General features: G+C 42.9%; 1 non-coding gene across 1 annotated transcript; it reads left to right on the top strand.

Moving 5' to 3' along the window:
• Window positions 1-7,581: 7,581 nt before the first annotated feature.
• On the top strand, window positions 7,582-7,653 carry Trnat-cgu. The gene has a single exon. It is a non-coding gene; the product is annotated as a tRNA-Thr (tRNA).
• The last annotated feature ends 2,624 nt before the right edge of the window (window positions 7,654-10,277 follow it).

The following is a 10,277-nucleotide window of genomic DNA, read 5'->3' as shown; positions in this document are numbered from 1 at the left end:
CGGAGAAAACATTATGAGTGATGGAATGGTAAGAAAGTGGGTGAGAGCATTCAAAGATGGCCGCACAAATGTACATGATGAACCTCGGAGTGGGCGTCCTTCGGTCGTTAATGAAAGATTGGTGCTGGAAGTGGACAGTAAGGTGAGAGAAAACAGACGCTTTACGATTTCCTCCTTGCGGGACGACTTTCCTAATGTTTCTCGTAGTGTTTTGTATGGCATGGGATGACTTTCCTTATGGTTCTCGTAGTGTTTTGTATGGCATTGTGACCGATCACTTGAATTACCGAAAATTGTGTGCACATTGAGTAACGAAAATGTTGACGGATGTGCACAAAACCAAACGTTTGGACAGTTCATTGACTTTCCTTGAGCGGTACCACAACAACGGTGATGATTTCTTAAGCCAGACTGTTAGGGGCGATGAAACATGGGTGGCCTACGTCACACCAGAATCAAAGCAACAGTCCATGGAAGTTGAGCAAGAGCATCGTTTTGCTTCAAGACAATGCCCGTCCGCATGTGGCGAATCAGACCAAAGATCTCATCACATCTTTTCGATGGGACACTCGAAATCATCCTCCGTACAGCCCCGATCTTGCGCCCTGTGACTACCATATGTTCCTGCACTTTAAGAAACACCTGGGCGGTCAGCGTCTTCAAGACGACGACGAAGTCAAAACAGTGGTGATGCAGTGGTTAACAAGTCAGGCGGCAGAGTTCTATGAGGAGGGTATCCAAAAAGTGGTACAACGTTATGACAAGTGCCTCAATACTGACGGAAATCATGTAGGAAAGTAGATTAAGGTACAGGCTTTCACGTAAAAATAAAATTATTGAGATATCTTAGCACGTCTTTTTTCAATTTCAAAACGGTACTTACTTAAAAAACACGCCTCGTATTATTATATGCATGAAATATGTAAATCTCCTAAGAGGAATAACAATGCAATGGCACACTTCATAGTAAGGTACGATGTGATATAACTTAATTACATTCTCAGAACAGAAAGTATTCCTATAATTTAAGTAATCTTTTAGGAATACGTTGTTACGTAAATATTAGTAAGGGGCCACCCTGTTCACAGACAACTGGTGGGGGAGAGTAGCTCTGCTGCGTCCTGGCATACAGAGGCAGACAAACGAGTGCTTTGAGCGGGAGGGCTTATCTCTGACCTCGCGGGGGCTAACGGCGGCTTACGGCGGAGGAGGCGCTGCACTGTGGCGAACCTGTGCCCTTAATGCCACCAAACAATGTGTGTCACTTGTCATCGGCCCAACCCGTCCCGAAAGGAATTAATCGACTCTTCCAGTCACACTGATACTCGATGCAAATACCGTGTATGTAGTTTGGCAACATAAAGTGATAAAGAAAAAATAAGATAGTAAAATAATATACAGGGTGTCCTACAAACTGGTTAACACTGTTCGAACTTTAATAACTACAAAGAAGTAATAAAAACTACAAATTTTTGAGTCACACTGGTGGCCACGCTATTACTTATGTTTTACTGTTGAGGTTCATAATGTCCTCGACCGGCAACAATGCAGCGTCTGGAACTCTGCAAAACAGATGGACACTCCCGTCTTGTAGTTGTCATCGGAATGGATCTACAGGCAGTCATAACCGCCTCTCTCACGTCATCCAACGTACGTGGCTTCGTGGTGAATCCTGAGTCCTTCAGAGTTCTCCACAGAAAGAAGTTTAATGGCGTTAGATCCGAAGATCTGGGTGGAACACTTGCCAACAAATGTTTCATCCAGCACATTACGGTGGTAATATGACGGTGCACCGTCTTGTTGAAAAAAAAAAATGTTATCTCGGTGCAGATTAAGAACAGTTGGTACAATTCGTTCCTGCGCATGGTTTAAGATCCTTGACACCTGTCGCTGTTCCTTTTCAAAACAAATGGCCCTGCAAGTCCTCTGACATATTTGTACATACCACACCACACTGATAATCCAGGGCTATCAACAATTCGTTATTCTGTATCATGGGGATTCGCTCTTGCACAGTGCACACAGTAATGACGATTGATGGTTCCTTTCAAATTAAATGCCTCCTCATCAAACGAAACAATGACATCAGTCAACTGTTCAGTATCGCAAATATAGTCACAAAATTCGAGGCGCGTATTAGGATCGTGCACATTCATCGCGTGAAGCAACTTGTGAATGTAGGGTTTCCAATTTGCTTACTTTAAAATGCGCTGAACACTATCTGCTTACACCTCATTCATGCGCAGCTTGCCGTATGGACTACTTTGGGAGATATTGTGGAAGTTTTTAGCACTGAATCTACCGCTCTTTCGACAGCTTTTTTTTCTTCGTGCTACACCGTCCCTTTATCAGGTCAAGCACACTTCCTACCCTCTCAAATCTGTCGCGTTATTTCGTTCATGTTACACGTGACGGTGGAGCAGTATCAAATTCTGGCCGCCATTGTCTCTGTACTTCGATCATCTTTCCACATTTCCACTGACTTCTAAAGCCCGCGTTTTTTTCTCGAAGGACAAGTTTGCACCAGTCTTGTTATTTACGTACAGTTACTGTCTACTGTAAATACGTGTGACATCAACATGCAATAACTTCCACAGACGGCAGGTGGCAGCACTGGAAGTGGACGGTATATAAAGCGTGCCAGGAAAAGCCGGAAAACAGTGTAGAAAATGCGGGAACGGAGCGATTTATCTATCGTTCGAAAGAGCATTATCACTGACTTTCGGGGCAAGGATGGACGTATTTCCCAAACGGCTAAGTTTGTAAACTGTTCGCGTGCCGCCGTGGTTAAAGTATACCGTTTATGGCAAAATCACGCTGTCCAAAACCGGCACAGAGGCAACTATGGCGCACTGGGGAGCCATAGAGGTGAACGATGGCTGCGGAGACGTGTACGGGTGAATTAAGGTGCCAACTTTTGAGAAACTGACCGCTCAAATGAACGAAGGGGTTACCAACGGTGTTCTCTCAACGACCGTTCAGCGAACTTTGCTGCGTATGGGCCCATGCATCATGCGCCTGGTTCATGCACCGATCATCAGCGTCGAAGAATGGAATTTACACACCAGTACCGCAACTGGACGTCCACTGAAAGGCGACGTGTGGCCTCTTCAGATGAATCACGTTTTATGCTCCATCGGATAGACGGCCGTTGCCGTGTATGGCGTGAAACGTCTGAAATTGTCGGAAGGGTCCAGGCCAGAGCGTTATGGTCTGTGGAATGTCTTCTTGGTATTTCCTGGGTGATATTGTTGTTCTGGACAGGAGAAGGGATCATCATATGTATGGATCTATCCTTAGGAACCATATCCAGGCCCATATGCAGTCTGATCCCATCTACCAGCAAGAAAATGCAATGTTTAACACAGCTTGTAATGTACGTGCGTGGTTCGAAAAGCGACAAGATGAGTTTACCGTACTCCCCTGGGCACCCGACTTGCCGGGTGTAAACCCCGACGGGAGTGTGTGGGACCACCTCGATCGGGTCATCAACAGAGAAACATAGCCTAACTGACCACGGCACTGGAGTCAGCATGGCTCCACATCCCTGTCGGTACCTTCCAGAACTTCACCGGCAGGCTTCCTGCACGCCTCGTAGCGGTCCGTGCTGCAGAAGGCGGTTGCCAGCTTTTGACATGTGGTCACATTGATTTGACTGGACAGTGCGTAATCACAACTTGATCGGGGTATCATTAATACCTCCTCAATTATTTATGTTCAAACAATGTAAACCTCTTTGTGGGACACCCTTATACGAGAAAGAGCGGAGTATCAGGGTTTCGCATGTCAGTGTCGACGATGACGACAGATGCGAAGCTCAAGCTCGCTTTGGAGAAGTAAAATGTGGAAACATCCCGACGTTTGTCTTAAGCAATTTAGTGAAATCACGGAAAATCTAAATCTGCATGGCCAGAGGGGGATTTGAAACGTCTTCCGGGATACAAGCCTCTTGCCTTACCAGTGTTCTACCTTCGCTGGGTTATCATGCTTCTTCAATTTTTTCCTTGCTGTAATTAGCGTAGTCCCGAAAGGATTTAAGAATAATATGTCTGGAATATAAGAAACGGCCACTGGTAGGCATAACGTGTACATATATCCACACCAAATCGTTCTTGAACAAATACCACATAGATATTCATACTCTATGACGTATAAGACTTTTTACACTTTTAATAGAAAAGGCATTGGTTAGTAAGGAGTATCTTGCACATTAGCTTCTCGAGAATTATTGTGTACAACCCAGCCACTTCACGTGGAGACAATAGTCCTCTCAATAACTCGGCTCCCTTCGTGGCCGATGCCCATTTATACAATGACGGAAAATATAGCAGCACCAAGGGGCTGTGCGATATAAACGAAAGATGATGTCTATACCAATTTCGAGCCAGTCGCATAGGACTAGCACTGGTAGCACCATTATGAGGATGCAAATCAGGTTTGCTTTAAATACGCGCTGTAACGGTGGTGAGTGTTAGTTACCGTCGAAATTGGACGTGGTGAGCTCATGTTAGCCAAGAATGCCTTTAGGCGACATAGACGTCATTTTCAACACCTCACAGACTTCGAGCGAGGTCGTGTAATAAGGCTACGAGAAGCTGGATGTTCCTACGGTGATACTGCAGAAAGACCTGGCCGAAATGTAGCCACCGTACGTGACTGCTGGCAGCGGTGGCTACGAGAATGTAAGGTCGCAAGAAGACCGGGCTCCAGACGGCCACGTGGCACTACTGATAGAGAAGACCATCGTGTTCGACGTATGGCTCCACCGCATCGTACTGCATCTGCAGCAGTAATTTCAGCAGCAGTTGGCACCACAGTGACACAATGAATTGATACAAATCGGTTACTTTAAGGACAGCTCCGAGCCAGGCGCCCTCCGCTGACCCCCAAACCACCGCCATTTGCGACTTCAGTGGTTTCAAAACGAGAGCTTATTAGAGGGCAGGGTAAGGTTTGTTGTGTTTTCTGATGAAAGCTGGTTCCGCCTCGGTGTCAATGCTGGCCGTGTGTTGGTTAGGAGGAGGCCAGTTGAGAGCCTGCAACCAACCTGTCTGCGTGCTAGACACACTGGACATACATCTGGAGTTATGATCTGGGGTGCGATTTCGTATGACAGCAGGAGCACTCACGTTGTTATACCACCGTGACTACACATTCGAACGTCAATATGGTGATTCGACCTGTTGTGCTGCCATTCATGAACAGCACCCAGGGCATGTTTTCCAACAGGATAACGCTGGCTAACTTTAATACAGCATCATACAGGTTGTTCAATGAAATAAGAAGGAAATGAGAAGCTGTCCCACCAGAACCATCGAAATTTGTATAAACTGCAGGTTCGGCTAAGTAGAGCCTCAAGAGTCCAGTGAAATCAAGTAAACGTTCTGTGAAAAAACAAAAAGTCACATTATTTTTTTCAAAAAGCTTGATTACACAACTTAGCATGGAATTCATAACAAGCAAAATTCGTTTATATTAATGAGAATATTAAAGCAATATTTTAAGAAGCATTGTTGTGTTACAGAATTGAAATGAGTCCATGAAAATCAATTTTTTTTGTTTTTTAAATGATCTACTGAAATGTTTGTGTCCCTCGTAATCGGAGTTGTATCAGAAGCCGGACATGTTCAGCAACATGTCCATGTAGTGTAACGATTAACATGCTTTGCTAAAAGTTTAACTAAGATCAGTGTTTAAATGTCCATTGTAACTGTCTTTTATATACTTCTGACAGTTCACAGTGGGGCACAGTACACTGGTTTATTGTGTATGGAAGGAGATATCCGACTACGAACGCCAGTACCATGGTGTATGCCTTACGGGAGAGCAAAGGCTCAACGACCAACCTCAAACAGGGATAAAAAAAAAAAAAAAAAAAATCATTTCGGGTTGAACAGGCAAACTGTTATCAAAGGAGTGCTCTACAACGTTGTTTGTTGTGCGAGTCTATTTGTGGCATTGCTGAACTGATTTTTTTCGGTGTCAATGGTAGTAACCGTCATTCCACACAAAAATACGTAGATCAAAAGCGTACGGCAGCCTGCAAATTAAATTCGTCGTAAAGAAGTGAACTCAAACCGGTTATCGATTACCGACAATTTGTATCATCTGCCTATATTGACTCGGTTGCTCTTCTGAAGAGCATCGTATTATCAATGAAATGCTTTTGCGCTCAATTCGGAGAGGTCGAATTACGAATGCACTCTATGAACCAAAGTCTCCTGACACCACTCTGAACGCTCTTTGTGTTATGTCTGGTTGTCTATGTGACGACATGTTAAAATACAGCTACAAAGCGTCGACCTTAATGTTGTCAATCGTATTAGTGGGACTTTTACTTTCATCTAGATCATAAATATTTGACAGTAATTTGATTTTAACAAAAGTACACGTTCGGAAGCTTTCAATACTGAATAATTTAAAAAGCTGAAACACTACCAAGACATGCATTCCCATGTATCATTAAAACCTTCACCTTTTGATATGTTGATTCCTAGCTGGATTTGTGCCGAGTACGAGGCGTGGAATGAATGGCAAGGTATCAACAGAAACTAGTATGTACCACAACGTACCCAAAATATAATTGGCTCAAAGAAGTGTTTTCGGGATTTTGTGGCAACTTAATCTAAACAGCAAAAAAGAGAAAAATATCCAGAACGAGTCCGAACAGCAAACATGGTTAAAATTAAGAACAGCCTGACGTAAACTTCCAAAACATCGCAACGCCTGATGGCTGTGTGAGAATTAAGACCTCATTGTTTAAGAACGTTATCAAAAAGGACCTGCATTCTTATCCTTACAAATTCTCTGCTGTGCATGCGTTACACGTGAAAGCTTCCGTTATCTCCCTGGGCGTATTCAGTTCTGATGCGGGTTTCCGAACGATGCGGCAGCGGGATATTTGGATCCTCCGTTTCATTTCTTGAAGTCATGTCTGGTTCGGTTTGTCGAGATATTATACATCAGTAAATCATTATTTTGTAGCACACTGAACAGCCGTTGCAGGATGTCAATATATGTGTTTAGTGCGCAATTTCAGGGATAGCTTTATTTTCAGTACAATGTGCAACAAATACGACGAGGAAAACGTTTATCTGCGTTGATGATGAACAAACATTTACCTTCTGCTAATACAGAGGTTCAAATAGTGCAGCTCCGCTGAAAAATGGCGTTCGGTAAATCCTCGGCCGTACTTTCCCATACTTCGAAGATGAAAAACTATGTACTAATCGAAGAACTATTTTGTGATGGCACTTTTGTACTCTCAACATACGTTTCTGCAATATTCAGCTTCGATTCATTAATTAGCTCATCTATACAAACACTGGTTTCTAGCTTCCTAGTATTACTTTGGCTGTATGAGCTATTCGCCGTTTCGGCAGACGAACGTAAGACAGATATTTGAAATGTTGACCATTAAATTGCTCCATACAAATGTAAGAGCACCAATCACTCTCAAATTTTACTGGTGTATATTATTTATAAATAATGATCACGCATTAAAAATTCGCCATTATCATGTAAGTAAAATTTCTTGTGCGGCCTCCAGTACAACTAGCGCACACCCTACGCTTTGCATCGGCCTCTTTAGCTCAGTGGTAGAGCACTGGTCTCGTAAACCAGGGGTCGTGAGTTCAAACCTCACAGGAGGCAATTTATTTTTTTCGGCTTTCGTGAGTAGTATACAGTTCAGGATCAAGAATGAGCAATTACTTTTTGCATATTTCAGGGTGCAAAATATTTTATTGTTTTAAAACGACTCTGTCCGACAATATGCTGAAAATAACGTCCCTTTTCTTTATTAGTCAGGTCATTTTTCGTTCCATTCATGTGATGCGAGTGATGTGGGTACTGCTCACATTTGGGTCGTTCTCAAATTTAGATCTTGGATTCTTTATTTATAATTAGTAATGACTTTCGCAGTGCACCAACATGTTAATTATGAGTCATTGTCTAGAAGAACCTTCAAAATTGTGTTTCGCTTATTTATTATGATGCAGCATTGTGTTTTTGACTTACAGAAATTCAAATACAGTATAACCTCGTTAGCGCGAACTCGCATAAGACGAACTCGCGGTTAACGCAAAAAAAAAAAAAATTTGTCCCACCAGGAATACATTAGTTCTTATGGTATGTTTTATCGGTTAACACGAATTTCGGTTAAGGCGAATTACGAACTCTTGTTTCAGTTCCTAGCGTAATTAAATTTCACTGTAACACAAACTTCCGACCTTAGTGTAATCTAAAGCGTAATTTTTTTTCCGAAATGAATGTAGGAAATGTAGCTACAAAGTTAATTATACTTTTTGTTGACTCGTTATTATGACCTCTACAATCAGCGTATGGTGTACACTGCAAGACATTCAATAGTGTGCGCAGCAGCATTTAGGAACGAACTCAGTGCCAAGTCTCACAGGTGTTCTGTTAGTCGTAGACGTATCGAGTTGGAATCCCGAATAAAAACTACAGTCACAACCGGTGCCGTAGCACGCGAAAATGGCAGAGAGAAAACAGACAGCTCTAAATGTACAGTTAAAGCTTAAGATTCTAGATGAAGTGGACCGTGGTACCAAGAAAACAGCAATTGCAGAGCAGTTTGGAATACTTAATCTACTTTATGTACGATTATTAAGAATCGAGAAAAAATTATTAATGCTTTGGCAACAGGTTCTGGAAACAAAGCTAAACAAATTCGTATCCTACCGCCAACTATGAAGACATCGAGACGTTACAGCTAAAATTGTTCAATCATATGCGTGCATCTAACATACCTTTAACTGGCCCTGTGATTCACTCAAAAGCAAATGATATTGCTAAAGATATGGACATCGAAGACTTCCGTTGTTCTGCTGGTTGGTTGTATCGGTTCCAAAAGAGACATTCAATTTCATCTGTACAAATTTGTGGTGAAGCAAATAAAGTTGATGAAGAAAGTGCCAACAGCTGGTTGCATGAATTCAACCGAGTGAGGGAAAAATATGTCTCGTGTGATGTGTTTAATATGGATGAAACTGGATTTTTCTACAATCTTTTTCCAAATCACACCCTGGGGATAAAAGGTGATAAGTGTCACGGTGGAGCACGAAGCAAACAACGTGTGACTGTTGTACTGTGCTGTAATGCTGACGGCAGTGAGAAGTTTCGTCCCTGGGTTATCGGTAAATCCGAGAAACTACGTTGTTTTAAAAACATGAATATGGACACTTTACCTTGCATCTACTCTCACCACAAGAAAGCTTGGATCGATGGCACATCATTTCGTAAGTGGCTTCTTCGTTTCAACAGTCGAATGGTTGCTCAAAATAGACGTGTTCTTCTTACATTGGACAGATGAACTGCCCATAACGTTCATGATCTGAACCTATCCAACATAAAGGTTCAGTTTTTTCCACCCAACGCCACAAGCCGCCTTCAGCCTTTGGACCAATGCATAATTTCTCTCAAATGGTTCAGATGGCTCTGGGCACTATGGGACTTAACATGAGGTCATCAGTCCCATAGCACTTAGAACTACTTAAACCTAACTAACCTATGGACATCACACACATCCATGCCCGAGGCAGGATTCGAACCTGCGACCGTAGCGGTCACGCGGTTCCAGACTGAAGCGCCTTTAACCGCACGGCCACACCGGCCGGCAATTTCTCTCACAAAGAGAGCTTATCGCAAGCGACTTGTAAGAGATGCAATTCGTGCTGCTGAAAACAATAGTGCAACCCCAAATTGGAACCTGCTTGACGCAATAAAAGCCATCGCAGCAGCCTGGAACTCAGTGTCGCAACATCATACAGGGGGGTGCTTTAACACAGCTTGGAGACATAGCAACACTGAAGATGTCCACGAGTTAGAAGATGCCACTTCACCTGATGAAGGGACAGTTCTGCAGGACGTTGCGAACCCTGGGATTAGTTTCGAAGAATTCATTAGTGTAGACGACGATGTTGCCGTACGTGCTTCTGTGGAATCGGATGTGCCAAAAGCTGTGAACGAGGTGCAAGAAGGTCCATCACAAGAAAGTGTAGAGGAAGAGAATACAGATACCATTCCACCTACCCGTCAGGAGATGTTTACAGCCTTGGACTGTAGAACGGTTCGCTTCAACATCCGACGTCACTGTTGAGTTTACAGACGCTATCATTACAATTGGTTGTGAAATTACAAAATATTATCGTTCCCATGAACGTCAGCGAACCATGACCGAATTTTTTCCAAGAAAGTAACGTACATAATTTGTGAGTACTTGTAACTTTACAATCACTTTATAGTGTTATAAGTCT

This window comes from Schistocerca piceifrons, chromosome 3, assembly GCF_021461385.2.
Source record: "Schistocerca piceifrons isolate TAMUIC-IGC-003096 chromosome 3, iqSchPice1.1, whole genome shotgun sequence".
NCBI classification, from domain to species: domain Eukaryota; kingdom Metazoa; phylum Arthropoda; class Insecta; order Orthoptera; family Acrididae; genus Schistocerca; species Schistocerca piceifrons.
Note: the sequence above shows the minus strand (reverse complement) of the source record. Positions and strands in the feature narration are given on the sequence as shown.